Source organism: Mus musculus, chromosome 1, assembly GCF_000001635.26.
Source record: "Mus musculus strain C57BL/6J chromosome 1, GRCm38.p6 C57BL/6J".
Taxonomy (NCBI): Eukaryota; Metazoa; Chordata; class Mammalia; order Rodentia; family Muridae; genus Mus; species Mus musculus.
In genome coordinates, this window is record NC_000067.6 from 52971178 (window position 1) to 52993846 (window position 22669).

Consider the following 22669-nt stretch of genomic DNA (forward strand, 5'->3'; position numbering starts at 1 on the left):
TGGCCCCTGGTAGGTAGTCCGTGTTCTATTACATGCCCCCATACCCATGTGCATCCAGACACGCTGGAACTATTCCAACTGGGTTGGAGAGAGAGAGAGAGAGAGAGAGAGAGAGAGAGAGAGAGAGAGAGAAATGATAAAGGTTTGGAAGAAGATATGGTGGGGGAGATTCTCAGAAGAGTTGAAAGGGGACAAGGTGTTGCTATGATAAAAACACATTGAAGAGATGTATGAAATTCTCAAAGAATAAAACATATTTTTAAAGTACTAGAGAGGCTGACTGCTCAAGATCACCAAGAACTCAACCAGTTGGAAGCTGAGGTATTGACTACATCCCTCTATATGTTTAAAGTATTCTACTCCCCAAAGAAAAATTAACGTGCTCCTTACATGATCCTCTCTTTCTCTAGAAATTTCTGTATCACTGCTGTCAACTTAGCTCTGTTCTGAAGCAAGGATGAAGAGTAAGTACAGGCCACCACCAGGAGAGGAATCAGGTTCTTTGGGAGGTGTCTAAAAAGTTCCTGAGGCATGTTTAATATCACACCCTATGCTCATAGAAGTATGTGGGAATGGGGGTAGAGTTCTGGACCACTTAGAAAGTGAGAGTTTAAGTTAAAAAGGAATTACCAGGGTTTTTAAAAATATTACAACCTCACCTTATAATGAAATATAATTCATTATATTTCAAAATCTGTATATTTATACAGAGATAGATAGAATTTAGTCATACAGGTTAAAGGTGTCAATAAAAAACAAAATATTTAGAATTAATTGTTGCTGAGAACTGTACCTTAACACTGGAATCACAGCTATCCAAACAGATATTCTGTCAGTGTATGAAAACAGGCTGCTGGCTCCTGAAAGGCAGTGGCAGCTGGGTCCCAGCCCCCTTTGCCTGGAGACAGTTGCTAGGCAGTTTCAGATTTGCTCACAAATGCACTTTTCACCCAGTGAGCAGTATCATGATAGCACACAGGCCATTTCCCAATTATTATTTCTGCTCCCATTTTATTAAAAGGCACTGGTAAAACTTGACAAGAATGACAGTGCCATGGAAGCTGGATTGTGTTAGGCTGTCTCCTAGACAAAAAGATGAAAATCTTTGCCATCTAGGTCCTGGAGTACTTTATGAAAATCTGAAAGCTCTACGTTACCCTGTTCTCAGGATGAATATAAATGTTGCCCAGGGACTAGAATGGAATAATGGAATGGAGACAAATTTTCTTTTAAGATGTCTTTTGATTCACAGAAGAAAACAACCTTCATTTCATTTACATGAACTTTGAGCAACACTAGTAGTCCGTCTGACTTTTGCAATATATAAGGGAAAGAGAGTTTCCTTTTGATGGAAGTGTTTATGGTCATCCTATCTCTTCTTGGAACAACCACAGGTTTGACATGCTCTATTTCAATTGTCATTTATCCCAAGATACCTTTTCATTTCTCTTTTAAGTCTCTGTCTCACTGGTAGCTCAGGAATGACTAACTTCCCAAAACATGCTTATTTACATGTCCTGTGTTCCTTCTCCCTCCCTGCCCCCTTTCTTGGGTTCCTCATCTCTCTTTCTCCCTGTTAGGGATTGAACATCAGGTATTCCTTATGATAGGCAAGTGCCTTACTCTTGACATATATTTTCAGTGCCCTACAACTGATTTCTAATCTCATAGTTCTGTGATTAGGAAAAATAGTTGATGTATTTTCAACCTTTAATTTGTTTAGAGAATTTGTGCTGTAACATATGGTATAGCTGAGGGAATGTTTCATACCCTACTTAACTTTTAAAATGAAGTTTGTGATGGATTAAGCATTCCCAACAACAAGGCAAATTACATATACTCTGTAGCCAAGAAGGACACCTTGGTGAGAATCATTAGTGACTGAAACTGGCCTCGGGTAAAGGGTGAAAACAAGTGCTGTCTTGGGCAAAGCAAAAGCCTTTAGGAAATTTCCAGCAAAAAGACAATAGCAGCAATAAAATCAAGGATGCTTTATGATCAACTGCCTGTAATAACAGTGTTCACCTCCAGATGTGAGCCGCACTGGAAGAGATGAGATAGTTACCTGGCCATATTCTGGATGAACAGAAGGTAGCCAAATTGTAATGTAAGCTTGAGAGGCATATTTTATCTCCTCTGTCACATGAAAACTTAGACCTCTCTCCCACCCATGGGTGTGGACACACAGGCAGTGGTGAATGTATCGAGAACCGACAGTTACCAAGATGAGGTCATCTTAGGAATGATTACAGAGAAATCACTGCCAGGCAATGAGCATCACAGAGGCAGAAGAAAATACACTTTGACACTGGCAAAAAAAGACCTCATTTTAGAGTATTATTCTAGAGCACTAAGAGAGGATACTAAATTTATATAAAAACCGAAATAACCCGTGAATTTAAGGTCTAAAATTAACTGGGGTGAAAAGAAAAGAAACTCAATATGCAGGCAGAAGACCTAAGATATTGTAAAAGAACAGAAGTGAACCTTTAGCTCAGGAATTCTGTTAAAACTCAAAAGCAAGGAGGAAATATATAGAAGCTGATAGTGTAAAATATTGATATAGAATTTTAAAGGTCTATTTAGTAGAAATGCTTGAAGAACAACAAAAATATGAACATTACTGATTGCCCCGGGCAACTTCAGCAATTTGAAAGACAGGATCTGGAAGATGGCTATCCTGGAGGGAAGTCTAGACTATTCTACCAAGGACATTTGTCTTTAATTAAAGTCCACACTTTTATATTTAGAAATAACTGTATACCAAATTCCAAACTTCTTTTCCTCTGCGGTAAGGCTACATTGTTGTCTGAGTAAGAAAATACTTTTATGAAAATAGGATAAAAAGAGCAATGGTTTTTGTTTTTCCTCATTTATAGCTTTTCAATTAAAATAACTTGATACAAATCACTAAGAGAAAACTATGCCTAAGAAAAATATCAGATGAATAATTCATTTTAAAAACTTAAAGCTTTGGAGAACTGAGATAAAAATTTCTTCTCTTAATTTTACTGAATCACAACATTTTTAAAAGCATGCATGTACACGGTTTAGTTATATGTATGGTTAAAATAATATGAACAATGATAATTTTTAACACCCAGGGGAAACTCTAGATACTGGAAGCCTCAAAGTTCCCTCAAGCTTGAAAATAGCTCATCATTGAATAAGCTCTCCCTTGTCTTTCTTCAGCTATGTCTTTACATAAACAAAACCACATTCTTGCTTTCCTTCTTACCAACTAGGATCTGGAGTTGTTACCTCATGATTTCTGTCCAACTCCCTTGCATTTACCCACATACCTTGAGCAAATATTGGGTGGCAATGTGGACACACATGTGATCACATAGAACAGAGAAAAGACCGGGCTCTCACAATACCTTTAAGGGTAGGTGCTATCTGATCTAACTAAAGACCTGCTACCATGCTCCACATCTTTATGGTCCACTACCTGCTAATAGTACCACCTCAAGGATTAAGCTTTAAATACGTGTACCTTTCTGGGGGGCACAATTAGACCCCAACTAAACCAACAAAGTAAAACAGAATCTGTGCTGTAGTAGCATAACATATACCAGTCCTATGTTTTTACTGATGTTATCTCTTCAATACAAGCAATGGTTTGAAGAATGTTTTGGAGGTCAGATAGCAAGTAGAATTAGTCTATTTAAAGGCACCAAAACCTTCAGGGAAAATACTGGGACTGCATTAGGCATTCCTATGGTAATAACTTTCTCTGGAAAAACTTTTACCATCAGAAAGTGAACTTTTGCCCAACCTTGCAACAAGTTAATCATATGCCTTGCAACCATTTAAAACTCTGGACTTAGTCTGTTTCCCTATTGTGTATTCAACATGTTTAAATTTAAGCTGTTTTTTTAAGAAAACTATAACCAACGTCACAACGCTTTGGACTCTCCACAGAATCAGCTTTTATAAGCTAAGATGAGTGCACAGTTGTAATATCAAATTATGTTCCTTGTCCATGTCTCTGACCTAGAATAATGTAACAGGGTATGGGAGGTGGGTGATAACTCAGTCTAACATATTTCACTGAAAGCAGCCAGTGAGTTGAAAGCAACCTTGAAATAAATATCCACTATAAATGTTGGAAGCAATGTGTAGCTATAGGTTAATAACATCCATTTGCAGTTTTAAGTGCAATTCTAGGTAGGTAGGGTTCAATAAAGTAACTTCTTCCCTTGTAAATTCTGCTGAATATTTTCGTAGGAAAAGACCCCTCATTCCTTTTCTGTACCATCATGCTTTAACGCTGCTCAATAACAAACACAGCCTTTGTTATCTAGCAGACATTGGGCACAAAGACAAGTAGATCTCAGACCCAGGTCACTCTTGGCTTTCTCCAAAAAGGTAGATTCTTCTCTTTAGTGCGGTGCTGCTACATATCTGGGTCTTATCTCTATAAGCTCTTGAATCAAATTTGAATAAATTGTCCAGTGGGCTCCCATCCTAGGGTTTCTAGGAGGCTGTGATATGATATATCAGATAAATCAAAATTAATGAACACTTTTTCACACCCACCCTTTACATACTCTGATTAAGCCACAATGCCAAATATTACACCCAGTGGCTTGCTGTTAGAGGTCAATTCAAAGTCTACATGGGCTACCACATACTGAGTGTCGGCATGATTCAAAGATATTCAACCAAGGTGTATGAGGGGAAGGAACCCCCCCCCCCCACCCACACACCTGTCTCTCATCTCTTCATCATGGCCCCAACAATCATAAGGTAAAATACTAGGAACAAATTAGAATCTTTGACACAACTAAGATTATTTGAGAATGGCTGACTGTAAAAACAAAACCCAAGGATCAAGGGGTCTTCATTCCCAATACACTTGTCTCCAGCATCTAAATTATTTCAGTACTGTAAAAATTCAAGCAAAGTCTTTTCTGCACTTGAAATTGGAGCTTCTAATGAGATACACAGAATTCATTTTTTCTTGATTTTTAAAATATTTTCTTTATTTACATTTTAAATATTATTCCCTTTCCTAGTTTCCTCCCAAAAATTCTCTATCCCCTCCCCCTGCTCCCCTAATCCACCCACTCCCATTCCTGATCCTGGCATTCCCCTATACTGGAGCATAGAACCTTCACAGGACATAGGGCCTCTTCTCCCAATTATGACTGACTAGGCCATTCTCTGCTACATATACAGCTAGAGCCACAAGTTCCACCATGTGTTTTTTTTTTTTTTTTTTTTTGATTGGTGGTTTAGTTCCAAGGAGCTGTGGGGGTACTGGTTAGTTCATTTTGATGTTCCTCCTATGGGGCTTTAAACCCCTTCAGCTCCTTGGGTACTTTCTCTAGCTCCTTCATTGGGGACCTTGTGCTCCATCCAATGGATGATTGGAGATACACAGAATTCTTTTTTTTTTAATTAGGTATTTAGCTCATTTACATTTCCAATGCTATACCAAAAGTCCCCCATACCCACCCACCCCCACTCCCCTACCCGCCCACTCCCCCTTTTTGGCCCTGTCGTTCCCCTGTTCTGGGGCATATAAAGTTTGCGTGTCCAATGGGCCTCTCTTTCCAGTGATGGCCGACTAGGCCATCTTTTGATACATATGCAGCTAGAGTCAAGAGCTCCGGGGTACTGGTTAGTTCATAATGTTGATCCACCTATAGGGTTGCAGATCCCTTTAGCTCCTTGGGTACTTTCTCTAGCTCCTCCATTGGGAGCCCTGTGATCCATCCATTAGCTGACTGTGAGCATCCACTTCTGTGTTTGCTAGGCCCCGGCATAGTCTCGCATGAGACAGCTACATCTGGGTCCTTTCGATAAAATCTTGCTAGTGTATGCAATGGTGTCAGCGTTTGGATGCTGATTATGGGGTGGATCCCTGGATATGGCAGTCTCTACATGGTCCATCCTTTCATCTCAGCTCCAAACTTTGTCTCTGTAACTCCTTCCAAGGGTGTTTTGTTCCCACTTCTAAGGAGGGGCATAGTGTCCACACTTCAGTCTTAATTTTTCTTGAGTTTCATGTGTTTAGGAAATTGTATCTTATATCTTGGGTATCCTAGGTTTTGGGCTAATATCCACTTATCAGTGAGTACATATTGTGTGAGTTCCTTTGTGAATGTGTTACCTCACTCAGGATGATGCCCTCCAGGTCCATCCATTTGGCTAGGAATTTCATAAATTCATTCTTTTTAATAGCTGAGTAGTACTCCATTGTGTAGATGTACCACATTTTCTGTATCCATTCCTCTGTTGAGGGGTATCTGGGTTCTTTCCAGTTTCTGGCTATTATAAATAAGGCTGCTATGAACATAGTGGAGCATGTGTCCTTCTTACCAGTTGGGGCATCTTCTGGATATATGCCCAGGAGAGGTATTGCTGGATCCTCCGGTAGTACTATGTCCAATTTTCTGAGGAACCGCCAGACGGATTTCCAGAGTGGTTGTACAAGCCTGCAATCCCACCAACAATGGAGGAGTGTTCCTCTTTCTCCACATCCTTGCCAGCATCTGCTGTCACCTGAATTTATGATCTTAGCCATTCTGACTGGTGTGAGGTGGAATCTCAGGGTTGTTTTGATTTGCATTTCCCTGATGATTAAGGATGTTGAACATTTTTTCAGGTGCTTCTCTGCCATTCGGTATTCCTCAGGTGAGAATTCTTTGTTCAGTTCTGAGCCCCATTTTTTAATGGGGTTATTTGCTTTTCTGAAGTCCACCTTCTTGAGTTCTTTATATATGTTGGATATTAGTCCCCTATCTGATTTAGGATAGGTAAAGATCCTTTCCCAATCTGTTGGTGGTCTTTTTGTCTTACTGACGGTGTCTTTTGCCTTACAGAAACTTTGGAGTTTCATTAGGTCCCATTTGTCAATTCTCGATCTTACAGCACAAGCCATTGCTGTTCTGTTCAGGAATTTTTCCCCTGTGCCCATATCTTCAAGGCTTTTCCCCACTTTCTCCTCTATAAGTTTGAGTGTCTCTGGTTTTATGTGAAGTTCTTTGATCCATTTAGATTTGACCTTAGTACAAGGAGATAAGTATGGATCGATTCGCATTCTTCTACATGATAACAACCAGTTGTGCCAGCACCAATTGTTGAAAATGCTGTCTTTCTTCCACTGGATGGTTTTAGCTCCCTTGTCGAAGATCAAGTGACCATAGGTGTGTGGGTTCATTTCTGGGTCTTCAATTCTGTTCCATTGGTCTACTTGTCTGTCTCTATACCAGTACCATGCAGTTTTTACCACAATTGCTCTGTAGTAAAGCTTTAGGTCAGGCATGGTGATTCCACCAGAGGTTCTTTTATCCTTGAGAAGAGTTTTTGCTATCCTAGGTTTTTTGTTATTCCAGATGAATTTGCAAATTGCTCCTTCTAATTCGTTGAAGAATTGAGTTGGAATTTTGATGGGGATTGCATTGAATCTGTAGATTGCTTTTGGCAAGATAGCCATTTTTACAATGTTGATCCTGCCAATCCATGAGCATGGGAGATCTTTCCATCTTCTGAGATCTTCTTTAATTTCTTTCTTCAGAGACTTGAAGTTTTTATCATACAGATCTTTCACTTCCTTAGTTAGAGTCACGCCGAGATATTTTATATTATTTGTGATTATTGAGAAGGGTGTTGTTTCCCTAATTTCTTTCTCAGCCTGTTTATTCTTTGTGTAGAGAAAGGCCATTGACTTGTTTGAGTTTATTTTATATCCAGCTACTTCACCAAAGCTGTTTATCAGGTTTAGGAGTTCTCTGGTGGAATTTTTAGGGTCACTTATATATACTATCATATCATCTGCAAAAAGTGATATTTTGACTTCCTCCTTTCCAATTTGTATCCCCTTGATCTCCTTTTGTTGTTGAATTGCTCTGGCTAATACTTCAAGTACTATGTTGAAAAGGTAGGGAGAAAGTGGGCAGCCTTGTCTAGTCCCTGATTTTAGTGGAATTGCTTCCAGCTTCTCTCCATTTACTTTGATGTTTGCTACTGGTGTGCTGTAGATTGCTTTTATCATGTTTAGGTATGGGCCTTGAATTCCTGATCTTTCCAGAACTTTTATCATGAATGGGTGTTGGATCTTGTCAAATGCTTTTTCTGCATCTAACGAGATGATCATGTGGTTTTTGTCTTTGAGTTTGTTTATATAATGGATTACATTGATGGATTTTCGTATATTAAACCATCCCTGCATCCCTGGAATAAAACCTACTTGGTCAGGATGGATGATTACTTTAATGTGTTCTTGGATTCGGTTAGCGAGAATTTTATTGAGGATTTGTGCATCGATATTCATAAGAGAAATTGGTCTGAAGTTCTCTATCTTTGTTGGATCTTTCTGTGGTTTAGGTATCAGAGTAATAGTGGCTTCATAAAATGAGTTGGGTAGAGTACCTTCTACTTCTATCTTGTGAAAAAGTTTGTGCAGAACTGGAATTAGATCTTCTTTGAAGGTCTGATAGAACTCTGCACTAAACCCGTCTGGTCCTGGGCTTTTTTTGGCTGGGAGACTATTTATAACTGCTTCTATTTCTTTAGGGGATATGGGACTGTTTAGAAGGTCAACTTGATCCTGATTCAACTTTGGTACCTGGTATCTGTCTAGAAACTTGTCCATTTCGTCCAGGTTTTCCAGTTTTGTTGAGTATAGCTTTTTGTAGAAGGATCTGATGGTGTTTTGGATTTCTTCAGGATCTGTTGTTATGTCTCCCTTTTCATTTCTGATTTTGTTAATTAGGATGCTTTCCCTGTGCCCTCTAGTGAGTCTGGCTAAGGGTTTATCTATCTTGTTGATTTTCTCAAAGAACCAACTCCTCGTTTGGTTAATTCTTTGAATAGTTCTTCTTGTTTCCACTTGGTTGATTTCACCCCTGAGTTTGATTATTTCCTGCCGTCTACTCCTCTTGGGTGAATTTGCTTCCTTTTTTTCTAGAGCTTTTAGAAATGTTGTCAAGCTGCTAGTATGTGCTCTCTCCCGTTTCTTCTTGGAGGCACTCAGAGCTATGAGTTTCCCTCTTAGAAATGCTTTCATTGTGTTCCAAAGGTTTGGGTACGTTGTGGCTTCATTTTCATTAAACTCTAAAAAGTCTTTAATTTCTTTCTTTATTCCTTCCTTGACCAAGGTATCATTGAGAAGAGTGTTATTCAGTTGCCACGTGAATGTTGGCTTTCTGTTATTTTTTTTGTTATTGAAGATCAGCCTTATTGCATGGTGATCTGATAGGATACATGGGACAATTTCAATATTTTTAAATCTGTTGAGGCCTGTTTTGTGACCTATTATGTGGTCAATTTTGGAGAAGGTACCATGAGGTGCTGAGAAGAAGGTATATCCTTTTGTTTTAGGATAAAATGTTCTGTAGATATCTGTCAGATCCATTTGTTTCATCAGTTCTGTTAGTTTCACTGTGTCCCTGTTTAGTTTCTGTTTCCATGATCTGTCCATTGGTGAAAGTGGTGTGTTGAAGTCTCCCACTATTATTGTGTGAGGTGCAATGTGTGCTTTGAGCTTTACTAAAGTTTCTTTAATGAATGTGGCTGCCCTTGTATTTGGAGCATAGATATTCAGAATTGAGAGTTCCTCTTGGAGGATTTTACCTTTGATGAGAACGAAGTGCCCCTCCTTGTCTTTTTTGATGACTTTGGGTTGGAAGTCAATCTTATCAGATATTAGGATGGCTACTCCAGCTTGTTTCTTCATACCATTTGCTTGGAAAATTGTTTTCCAGCCTTTTATTCTGAGGTAGTGTCTATCTTTTTCTCTGATATGTGTCTCCTGTAAACCGCAAAATGTTGGGTCTTGTTTGTGTAGCCAGTTTGTTAGTCTATGTCTTTTTATTGGGGAGTTGAGACCATTGATGTTAAGAGATATTAAGGAAAAGTAATTGTTGCTTCCTGTTATTTTTGTTGTTAAAGTTGGCATTCTGTTCTTGTGGCTGTCTTCTTTTAGGTTTGTTGAGGGATTATCTTCTTGTTTTTTCTAGGGCATTGTTCCCGTTCTTGTATTGGTTTTTTTCTGTTATTATTCTTTGAAGGGCTGGATTCGTGGAGAGATAATGTGTGAATTTGGTTTTGTCGTGGAATACTTTGGTTTCTCCATCTATGGTAATTGAGAGTTTGGCTGGGTATAGTAGTCTGGGCTGGAATTTGTGTTCTCTCTCTCTTTTTTTTTTTTTTTTTTTTTTTTTGGTTTTTCGAGACAGGGTTTCTCTTTGTAGCCCTGGCTGTCCTGGCACTCACTCTGTAGATCAGGCCGGCCTCGAACTCAGAAATCCGCCTGCCTCTGCCTCCCGAGTGCTGGGATTAAAGGCATGCGCCACCACTCCCGGCTTAATTTGTGTTCTCTTAGTGTCTGTATAACATCTGTCCAGGCTCTTCTGACTTTCATAGTCTCTGGTGAAAAATCTGGTGTAATTCTGATAGGCTTGCCTTTATATGTTACTTGACCATTTTCCCTTGCTGCTTTTAGTATTCTATCTTTATTTAGTGCATTTGATGTTCTGATTATTATGTGTCGGGAGGAATTTCTTTTCTGGTCCAGTCTATTTGGAGTTCTGTAGGCTTCTTGTATGTTCATGAGCATCTCTTTCTTTAGATTTGGGAAGTTTTCTTCAATAATTTTGTTGAAGATGTTTGCTGGTCCTTTGAGTTGAAAATCTTCATTCTCATCCACTCCTATTATCCGTAGGTTTGGTCTTCTCATTGTGTCCTGGATTTCCTGGATGTTTTGAGTTAGGATCTTTTTGCATTTTCCATTTTCTTTGATTGTTGTGCCGATGTTCTCTATGGAATCTTCTGCACCTGAGATTCTCTCTTCCATCTCTTGTATTCTGTTGCTGATGCTCAAATCTATGGTTCCAGATTTCTTTCCTAGGGTTTCTATCTCCAGCGTTGCCTCACTTTGAGTTTTCTTTATTGTGTCTACTTCCCTTTTTAGGTCTAGTATGGTTTTGTTCATTTCCATCACCTGTTTGTATGTTTTTTCCTCTTTTTCTGTAAGGACTTCTACCTGTTTGATTGTGTTTTCCTGTTTTTCTTTAAGGACTTGTAACTCTTTAGCAGTGTTCTCCTGTATTTCTTTAAGTGATTTATTAAAGTCCTTCTTGATGTCCTCTACCATCATCATGAGATATGCTTTTAAATCTAGGTCTAGGTTTTCGGGTGTGTTGTGGTGCCCTGGACTGGGCGAAGTGGGAGTGCTGGGTTCTGATGATGGTGAGTGGTCTTGGTTCCTGTTAGTAGGATTCCTACGTTTACCTTTCGCCATCTGGTAATCTCTGGAGTTAGTAGTTATAGTTGACTCTGTTTAGAGATTGTTCTTCTGGTGATTCTGTTACCGTCTCTCAGCAGACCTGGGAGACAGATTCTCTCCTCTGAGTTTCAGTGCTCAGAGCACTCTCTGCTGGCAAGCTCTCTTACAGGGAAGGTGCGCAGATATCTTGTTTTTGGACCTCCTCCTGGTCGAAGAAGAAGGCCCAAAACAGGGCCTTTCTCAGAAGCTGTGTTGTTTTGGCAGTCCCCAGAAGCTGTCAGCTTCTGTGGTGCAGACTCTCACCTGTGCAGGCTAAATTCCTAAGCTCCAGGGAGTCCTGGAACCAAGATGGCGACCGCTGCTCCTGAGGCTGAGGCTGCCTCCCGAGCCAGGCGGACACCTGTCCTCTGGTCCGGATGGTGGCCGGCTGTCTGCGGCCCGCCAAGGGTGCTGCCTCAGAGGCTCTGTGCTTCCGCCTTTCCCAGAAGCTGTCCGGTTCTCTGGCGCACCCTCTAACCTGTTCAGACTGATTTTCTAGGTCCCGTGGAGTCCCGGAACCAAGATTGATACACAGAATTCTGATACCAGCCTGAGAATCAGTCAGTAAGTAACCCCAGAGGTTACTGCTGTGTGTTTGGGAAATTATTAAGAAGCAATTAAGGGATTGCTTAAAGTTTCTCTTCATTTGGTTTAATGTTGACTACTGGTTTGCTTTTACTATTTAGGTATGGGCCTTGAATTCCTAAACTTTTCAAGACTTTTAACATGAAGGGATGTTGAACTTCGTCAAAAGATTTTTCAGCATCTAATGAAATAATCTTTTGTTTTTTTTTCTTTGAGTTTGTTTATGTAGTGTATTACATTGATGGATTTCCGTATAGTGAACCATCCCTGCATCCCTGGGATGAACCATACTTGACTGTGACGAATGATCATTTTGATGTGTTCTTGGATTGGGTTTACGAGAATTTTATTGAGTATTATTGCATTGATATTCAAAAGGGAAATTGATTTGAAATTTTATTTCTTTGTTGGGTCTTTGTGAGGTTTTGATATCAGCTTAGTGTTGGCTTCATAGAATGAATTAGTATTCCTTCTGTTTCTATTTTGTGGAATAGTTTGATGAGTATTGGTATTAGGTCTTCTTTGAAGGTCTGATAGAATTCTTCACTAAACCTATCCAGTCCTGGGCTTTTTTTGGTTGGGAGACTTTTAATGATTGCTTCTATTTCTTTATGGGTTATGGGACTGTTTAGATGGTTTATCTGATCCTGATTTAACTTTGGTAACTGATATTTGTCTAGAAAATTGTCCATTTCATCCAGATTTTCCAGTTGTGTTGAGTATAGGGTTTTGTAGTAGGATCTGATGAATTTTTTTGAATTTCCTCTGTTTCTGTTTTTATATCTCCCTTTTAATTTCTGATTTTGTTAATTTGGATACTGTCTCTGTGCCCTCTGGCTGCTCTCTCTTTCCCTATCTATTCAATATAGTACTTAAAGTTCTAGCTAAGGCACTTAGACAACAAAAGGAGGTCAAAGGGATACAAATTGGAAAGGAAGAAGTCAAAAGATCACTATTTGCAGATGATATCATAGTATACTTAAGTGACCCTAAAAACTTCACTAGATGATAAACAACTTCAGCAAAGTGGCCGGATATAAAATAAACTCAAACAAATCAGTAGCCTTCCTATAATCAAAGGATAAATAGGCTGAGAAAGAAATTAGGGAAACAACACTCTTCACAATAGTCACAAACAATATAAAGTATCTTAGTGTGATTCTAACCAAACAAGTAAAAATTCTGTATGACAAGAACTTCAAGTCTCTGAAGAAAGAAATCAAAGAAGATCTCAGAAGATGGAAAGATCTCCCATGCTCATGGATTGGCAGGATTAATATGGTGAAAATGGCAATCTTACAGAAAGCAATCTACAGATTCAATGCAATCCCCTTCAAAATTCCAACTCAATTCTTCATAGAGTTAGAAAGAGCAATTCTCAAATTCATCTGGAATAACAAAAAACCTAGGATAGCAAAAACTATTCTCAACAATAAAAGAACTTCTGAGGGACTCACCGTCCCTGACCTCAAGCTGTACTACAGAGCAATAGTGATAAAAACTACATGGTATTAGTACAGTGGCAGTCAGGTAGATTGAATTGAATAGAAGTCCCAGAAATGAACCCATACACCTCTGGTCAATTGATCTTTGACAAAGGAGCTAAAAAAAAAAAAGTGGAAAAAAAGACAGCATTTTCAACAAATGGTGCTGGTTCAACTGATAGTCAACATGTAGAAGAATACAAATTGATCCATTCTTATCTTTCTGTACAAAGCTCATAACCAAGTGGATGAAGGCCCTCCACATAAAACCAGATACACTGAATCTAATAGAAGAGAAAGTGGGGAAAAGTCTCAAACACATGGGCACAGGGGAAAAAACATTCCTGAACTTTGGAATCTCCAACGGCTTATGCTCTTATTGACATCAACAATCTACAAATGGGACCACATAAAATTGCAAATCTTCTGTAAGGCAAAGGACACTGTCAATAGGACAAAACAGCAACCAACAGTTTGGGAAAAGATCTTTACCAGTGTCATATCCGATGGAGGGGCTAATATCCAATATATACAAAGAACTCAAGAAGTTCGACTCCAGGGAACCAAATAACCCTATTAAAAATGGGGAACAGAGCTAAACAGAGAATTCTCAACTGAGGAAACTCAAAGGACTGAGAAGCACCTAAAGAAATGTTCAACATCCTTTGTCATCAGGGAAATGCAAACCAAAACAATCCTGAGATGCCACCTCACACCAGTCAGAATGGCTAAGATGAAAAACTCAGGTGACAGCAGGTACTGGCAAGGATGTGGAGAAAGAGGTGGTGCTGGTGGGATTGCAAACTGGTACAACCACTCTGGAAATCAGTCTGGCAGTTCCTCAGAAAACTTGACATAATATTTTCTGAGGATCTAGCTATACCACTCCTGGGCATATACCCAGAAGATGCTCCAACATGTAATAAGGACACATGCTCTACTATGTTTATAACAGCTATATTTATAATACCCAGAAGCTGTTAAGAACCCAGATGTCCTTCAACAGAGCAATGGACACAGAAAATGTGATACATTTATACAATGGAGTACTACTACTCAGCTATTAAAAACAATGACTTCATGAAAAATTTTAAGCAAATGGATAGAACTTGAAAATATCAACCTGAGTGAAGTAACTCTGTCACAAAAGAACACATGTGGTATGTAATATCCACTGATTAGTGGATATTAACCCAAAAGCTGGGAATACCAAAGATTCTAAGAAGAACAAAGACCAAAATGTGGATGCTTCATTGCCTTTTAGAAGGGTGAACAAAATACTCACAGGAGGAAATATGGAAACAAAGTGTGGAGACTGAAGGAAAGGCCATCCAGAGACTGCCCCACCTGGGAATCCATCCCATATAAATCCACCAAACTGGGACGCTACTATGAATGCCAGGAAGTGCTTGCTGATGGAAGTCTGATATTTCTGTCCCCTGAGAGGTTCTGACAGAGCCTGACAAATACAGACGTGGATGCTTGAAGCCAACTATTGGAGTGAGCTCTGGGGTCCCTGATGGAGGTGTTGGAAAAGGGACTGACGGAGCTGCAGGGATTTGCAGCCCCATGGAGGGAGCAACAGTGTCAATAGGGCAGACCCCCTAGAGCTCCCGGAGACTGGACCACCAACCAAAGAATACACGTGGAGCAACCCATGGCACTGGACACATATGTGGCAGAGGATGGCCTTGTTGGATATCAGTGGGAGGAGAGGCCCTTGGGCCTTGAGAGTGTTCGATGCCCCAGTGTAGGGGAATGCCAGGGCAGGAGGACTGGAGTGGGTGGGTGTGGGGGTGAACACTCTTGTAGAAGCAGGGGAAAAGGGGTGGGAAGGGGGAGTTCCAAAGGGAAGACTTGCCTGAAAAGTGGAAAGCATTTGAAATTTAAATAAAGAAAACATCGAATCAAAAAAACAGTTAAGGGGAACGGTGAGAAACAAAATAAGATCTTACAAGCTGCACAATGGTTTGTAAAATCTTTGTGTCTTGGGGTAAGTCACTTAACTTCGCTTGGTTTTAGATGGTCTAAAATTTGGTCCAAGGAACTGCCTCATGCTTCGCCCCCAATATCCCAAGGCCCCCAAACCCAGCTGGTTCTAAAAAGACAAACATGGACGAGGATGTAGAACAGGGCCCTGGGAAGGACATTAGCAGTCAGAGAGAACATCTCTCAAGCTAGATGGGAAGCCATACTGTCTGCAGGCAGGGCACTGAGGAGGAGGAAGCCCAGAGAGCAAGTGTTTCCAGCTCCAAGGTCTCCTCTAGGGGCGAGTCTGGTCTACTAGACTATTTATGGAGATGCTCTCCGGACCTAGTTAGCCCACAGGCTCTTTAGAATATCGGTGATTACACAGCACACAGCTCCCTGCCTCCTCATTTGCTTGTCAGCTTCTGTTTCTTGCTCACAGGATGGCTCTGTTCTCTTTTCTGACAGATGCTGCACCCTACCGAGTACTAAAATTAGAATATCCTATATATATATATATGAATCACCTCTCCTCTCATGACCTTAGAACAGCCTTTTGTTGTTCATATTGAAAACGGATTGTTTTAAAGAAAAAAGTCTAAAAAACCTGAAATGGGCTTTTATATTTAAAGAGGACAATTTAGTTGCTGGCATATAGCAAGTATTTACTGGCTTTTAAAAACGTGTTGATGGCTGGACATGAGTGTGTCAGTCAAACAGGTCATAAAGATACTCAAAATAATTTCCATTTTCTATATCAGTGTATAAAGATATTTAAAATTCATTTTTATTTTGTCTATATATTTTTTAATTATAAAAAATAATTTATGGATTCAATTTCCAATGGAAAAATTTCAGCATAAAAGAAGGGAAACTATAGCTTTTCACTATACAGCCTCACACTCGAGCAAAGAGTTAACTGTTACTCTGAAATTAATAGACTAATTAAATTACAAGATATGTAAAACAGTGCTCTACAGCTCTTACAGAACAAGACAAATGCACATACTGATTTATACCAAAGCAAAACCCATGCCAGTTAAGATAGATGCAGATTGATTCCATAAGTAGCACATACCAACTGCAGAACATTATGAGAAACCGGACTGCCACTGTGATGACTGATGCAGATATCCTTGTGTCCTTAGGTTAAAAGATGAATGCCCATGTTCAGAAACAGAACTGCATATATGCCAGCTCTTTTCGGCACAACTCTAGGAGATGTCATGCATAAACACCAGCATCCACCGAGTGGCATGCCCACAAGATGTGGATGGAAATATTGAAAAGCTACAGCTAGTCTTAGGATGGGCTTGCCAAGCTTCAGTGCTTATGTTATTAGAACACTTGCTTTGCTGTGTGAGTTTATACTGAGGTCTTAGCTTATTTGGCTTGTTTTGCAGCACATGTATCACAAAACCTGTGTGCATGGAGTATGTGAGTGCATATATGTATCCTGTAAATATATTTATATATTTAGCAATATATAAAAAAACTAGGTATCTGTGACAGGTAATGTGTGTATTAGTGACTGTAGTACAACTGAGGCACTCTCTAAAGCCATGTGAGAATCATAACTATGCATTATTTGTACAGTTGAAATATCCTAACTCCCACAGGTTTCTAGGTCACATGGCCAATCCCAGCAGAGGCAGCATGGGGGAACTCCAGAGCCATCTCATGACACCCTCCACATTTTAACTCCTTAGTTCCTTTCTTGGATAAGGACAACAGATTACACACAGATTCTATAGTTTCAGAATATACTTATATACATCATATATATATATATATATATATATATATATATATATATATATATATGATCAATTCATCTGTAACTAAATAACCACTTTGACTATTACCAGGCTTAATTTCACGTAAAATATTTTCTGTACATTTTAAGCACTTTATGTTTTTTAGACCAATCGGCTATTTGTGGGTGGGGAGCGATCTCAGAAGATTTGGTACTTTTTGGCATCTCAGTGGATTTGGTTCATTTTTTGGCATCTGGGTGGATCACACTCCTGCCGAGGCCAGTCAATCATGGTCTAAAACCTCCAGCGCTGTATGTCTAGTAAATTCTCTTTCATTATAAGTTGATGATTCCAGGGTATTTGTTACAGTGACTGAAGTTCCAGTGGGGGTATGTCTTCTTCAGAAGAGAAATAGAATCCCAATTGCATGGGAGTCTTAGAGAACATTATTCGGGATGTCTGCACTCCTTTTCAAGTAAAGCTTGGAAAAAATACAAGCCAGGGAAAATGCCAGGGTCTCACCACCCTCCTCACAGGGCATGCTCCCAGTGACCTAACGACACCTCACTGGGCTGGGTCTGTTAAAGCTCCTCCCTAGAAACCAAGTCCTTAATACATAGTTTAGATCTAAACTGAGCACGATGAAGCTGCTTACCCACACTGAGAAGCAGAACTTCCTTCTTCGAAAGAGAAAACTGTATTCTGCACTTCAGACTGACCACTGCCTCCTCATTTTTCCACTGTGAATGTTACTTGAACTGTTCTCCGAAGTTTTGATAAGTTTTCTTGCTGTTTTACATAAATATATGTGCACAAACTCTATATCTTAGGTATTTGCTTTTAAAAAATTTCTCATAAAGTAATTGGCTGTTAAATGAAGCCTTCATGTATCACATGCAACAATCTCCCTTGCTCTCAGCAGTGTGTAGACCTGTGGCCTCCCAGGCCTGTGGGGGAGAGTCCAGAGAAGGGAAAGTTAAAACAAGGCTGGGTGGTAGAGGCTTTAATCACAGCACTCAAGAAGCAAAGGTAGACTGATTTCTGTGAGTTCAAGGCCTTCCTGGACTAAGGAACTAGTTCTAGGACAGCCAGGGCTCCACAGAGAAACCCCATCTCAGAAAAAAAAAAAAAAAAAGGTTAACAAAAGTATTTCCGGTACAATCTTAGAAAAATACAAGTGGATTTACAAGCAACTTCTCTGGAATGGATTCAGATTAGGTTTACACAGATGTTCTACTACTTGAACGTAATCTCTTCTTACAGATCTCCAGTGGCTGAAGTGACCTGGTATCATTTCATATGTACTTTAGTGTGAGAGCGCAGTCTGCATAGTGCTAGGGTGTTTGACATCTCTGCAGTATGTACAAATACTCATCTTGTCCAAGACTCATTGGCACAAACACACTGCTCTTCGCTCTGGCTTGAGGCTCTGGGTAGTAATCTGGGGACATGGGGCTGAAGGGTGAAACAGGATGAAGCTAGAGGAAGGCGTTCTGAGGTTAAGAACAACAAATTTCCCTGGAACTCGGGGCCTCTGTCATGGACGACTGGACACATAGGCATTCTGCATAAACCAGTGAAGTCACTTGCGACCAAGCTTGACCTGAGAACCATGGAGTCTCAGATGGCTTAATCCCCACACCACTAAGGGCACTGGTTGCGAACAATCATATATATTTCCAATCTGAAAAAGTACAAATTAAGCTTTTCCAGTTTGGAAAGACTTAGTGCAGTTACTCTGAGCAGCTGCACAGTCCTGCTTCAGGGCTCTGATTGCCACAGAAATTGCTGCCTGAAATGTGGTCCACTGGCTCCCACTAACCTGTGTATTTCTAGTTAAAGGAAGATGTGCGTACCTTTCTCTCCCTGCCTCCTCTGTGTGTGTCCTTTCCAACCATCAGTAACTTATTTAAACCTATAAAATAATAATTATTATTATTATAATAAAGAGTGTGGCAATTCCTTTGATGTGTTCTATTCACCTGTCAGCAACTAAAACTATCTGCACTGAAACCAAACTTTTCCCATCACCTTTGTCTCCCTCAGTCTGTTACTGGGCCCAAGTTTATATCCTTTGTTTTCCATTATGGTTCTTTAACTCAAACCAATGTATTTATAAAGACTTACATATGCAGGAGCATTGACTATAGTGACTTTACCAACTGAAGTGTCCATTGTCAGAGGATACAAAGTAGTATTCCTCACTCTCATTTAACACATGTGTTTGCAGTACTAAGTAAAATACTGTTTGAGAGCTGTGAAATAAATCCTCTGGATTTTCTTACATGTAAGAATTACAGAATTACTAAGACATTAATCTTGTTCTTTGAAAGGTCATTTAAAAACATGTTCTTGGATTTTATTTTATACTTAAAATTTTTCTGTGAATAAAAAATTTAAATATATGCAACACATTCCATTAAACCCTTATCATGTGTAGAGTAATTAATTAATATAATTATTAAGGGCATTACTTTTCTAAAAAGATTTTGGGTAATCAAAATTATCATGTATTTTTATGTAGGTTGTCTGTTGAAATTTTATAACTCTGAGACTTATGTAATTTCATTAGCTTGTCTCTTTCAAAATCTAATTAGGAATGTGAGTATGACAGAAGAAATATATTTAAGTTTTTACAGCATTACACCAATGGACATATAAAAGAGAATTTCCCATTAACTTTGATTATAATAAAAACTACTTATATTAATTCCCTTCATGAAGCTTTTCTGAGACAAGTTAGAGTAAGAATTGTTTATTTTGCCTCACAGTCTCAGTGTGTTTCGTCTATGGTAATATGGTCTCATATAGAATATCATGGCATCAAGAGCATGTGTAGAAGAAGGTCCTCTATGCGTTGTGCACCAGAAGCACAGAGAGAAAAGAAGTTATCCTAGACATTATACCCCGAAACCTGCCCTTGTGATCCACTTCTTCCATTAGGCCCCATTTCTTAAAACTTTCCAGAACCTCTGAAAATAGAACTTCCATCTGGGGACCTAGGTTTTGACACATGTACCTGTTGGGGAGGGATTTTCCATAGTCCATCCATGTTACACCAGGCATCTTCTTTGTTTCACTGGTTTCTCAACAACTGGTTCATCATGGAATGATAGGGAAAGAGAAAAACTCTTCAGATATTTCCTACTGTAAAGTTATCTCTGCAGTCTCTGGAATGGCTGTATTCCTGGTTCACACCACATAGAATAAGCACAACATTTATATCCTCTTGAAAACTGTTCTCGAATCCTTCAGGTCACCATCTGCACTTGGGAATTAAAGCTGTTCCACAGCCATATGTACACAGGTCCTGCCAGGAGTGAGCTGGTCTCCCAGGAGTGCTCTTACCCTGAGCTCAGAGGTGAGATAGCCACTTTCTCCCCAATAACTGTCCAAAGCCCTCCTGGTCAGAAGCGCACAGGGCACACAAACAGTAGAGCAGCTGGGACAGGATCCTTCCAGTCACCATCTGCACCCAGAGCAAAGACTGTTCCACAGCCTGCTGTACACAGGTCCCTCCAGGTGAGAATTGGTCTCTCAGGAGTGCTGGAACAGGCTTACAGGCCCACAAGAGGGACAAGCTCCAGCCAGAAACAGCAAGACCAACTAACAAAGAGATCACTAGATGGAGAAAGGCGAGCATAAGAACCTTACCAAGAGAAATAAAGGCTACTTGGCATCATCAGAACTCAGTTCTCCTACCACAGTAAGACCTGGATATCTCAACACACTGGAAAAGCAAGATTTGGATTTAAAATCAAATCTTGTAATGCTTATAGAGGACTTTAAGAAGGACATAAATAACTCCCTTAAAGAAATACAGGAGGAGGCGGTGCCATCTTCAGCTCCAGACAACCGGTCACCTTCCTGGTGAGAGCACAGGGGTCTGCCCGGCCCGAGAGGTTTCTGCCTCAGGCTCCAGCGGGAGCCACCTTGGTTCCGGGACTCCGCGGAGGGTAGGCTGCACGGGTGAGGGTGTGGAATACAGAGGTCAGCAGTTTCTGGGACAGGCGAGAGCCACAGAGTTTCTGAAGCGGCACCATCTTCGGCTCCAGACAACCGGCCACCTTCCTGGCCAAAGCAACACAGCTTCTGGGAAAGATCCTGTTTTGGGCCTTCATCTTCACCCAGGAGGAGGTCCAAACACCAGATAACTGTGCACCTTCCCTGAAAGAGGAGAGCTTGCCTGCAGAGACTGCTCTGACCACTGAAACTCAGAGGAGAGAGCTAGTCTCCCACGTCTGCTGATAGAGGGTAACAAAATCACCAGAGGAACAATCTCTAAACAAAGACAACTATAACAACTAACTCCAGAGATTGCCAGATGGCAAAAGGTAAAAGTAAGAATCCTACTAACAGAAACCAGGACCACTCACCATCATCAGAACCCAGCACTCCCACTTCGCCCAGTCCAGGGCATCAGCAACAGAATACAAGAGATGGAAGAGAGAATCTCAGGTGCAGAAGATTCCATAGAGAACATCGGCACAACAATCAAAGAAAATGGAAAATGCAAAAAGATCCTAACTCAAAACATCCAGGAAATCCAGGACACAATGAGAAGACCAAACCTACGGATAATAGGAGTGGATGAGAATGAAGATTTTCAACTCAAAGGACCAGCAAACATCTTCAACAAAATTATTGAAGAAAACTTCCCAAATCTAAAGAAAGAGATGCTCATGAACATACAAGAAGCCTACAGAACTCCAAATAGACTGGACCAGAAAAGAAATTCCTCCCGACACATAATAATCAGAACATCAAATGCACTAAATAAAGATAGAATACTAAAAGCAGCAAGGGAAAATGGTCAAGTAACATATAAAGGCAAGCCTATCAGAATTACACCAGATTTTTCACCAGAGACTATGAAAGTCAGAAGAGCCTGGACAGATGTTATACAGACACTAAGAGAACACAAATTAAGCCGGGAGTGGTGGCACATGCCTTTAATCCCAGCACTCGGGAGGCAGAGGCAGGCAGATTTCTGAGTTCGAGGCCGGCCTGATCTACAGAGTAAGTGCCAGGACAGCCAGGGCTACAAAGAGAAACCCTGTCTCGAAAAACCAAAAAAAAAAAAAAAAAAAAAAAAAAGAGAGAGAACACAAATTCCAGCCCAGACTACTATACCCAGCCAAACTCTCAATTACCATAGATGGAGAAACCAAAGTATTCCACGACAAAACTAAATTTACCCATTATCTCTCCACCAATCCAGCCCTTCAAAGGATAATAACAGAAAAAAACCAATACAAGGACGGGAACCAAGCCCTAGAAAAAACAAGAAGATAATCCCTCAACAAAAATAAAAGAAGACAGCCACAAGAACAGAATGCCAACTTTAACAACAAAAATAACAGGAAGCAACAATTACTTTTCCTTAATATCTCTTAATATCAATGGACTCAACTCCCCAATAAAAAGGCATAGACTAACAAACTGGCTACAAAAACAAGACCCAACATTTTGCTGCTTACAGGAAACTCATCTCAGAGAAAAAGATAGACACTACCTCAGAATGAAAGGCTGGAAAACAATTTTCCAAGCAAATGGTATGAAAAAACAAGCTGGAGTAGCCATTCTAATATCTAACA

General features: G+C 40.0%; 1 protein-coding gene across 3 annotated transcripts in view; it reads right to left on the reverse strand.

Moving 5' to 3' along the window:
* Positions 1-21480, reverse strand: part of 1700019D03Rik (RIKEN cDNA 1700019D03 gene) — a 70334-nt gene extending 48854 nt beyond the window's left edge. The window contains exons 1-3 of one of the 3 annotated variants that reach the window (NM_001368276.1): positions 21449-21480; positions 20092-20166; positions 18929-18987 (exon numbers count right to left, since the gene is read on the reverse strand). The gene's annotated coding sequence lies outside the window, so the exon portion shown is untranslated. Of the gene's footprint in view, positions 1-793; positions 870-18928; positions 18988-20091; positions 20167-21448 lie in introns of those variants that run through there. The other 2 variants (NM_001368274.1, NM_001368277.1) reach the window with 2 other exon arrangements.
* Between the last annotated feature and the right edge of the window lie 1189 nt (positions 21481-22669).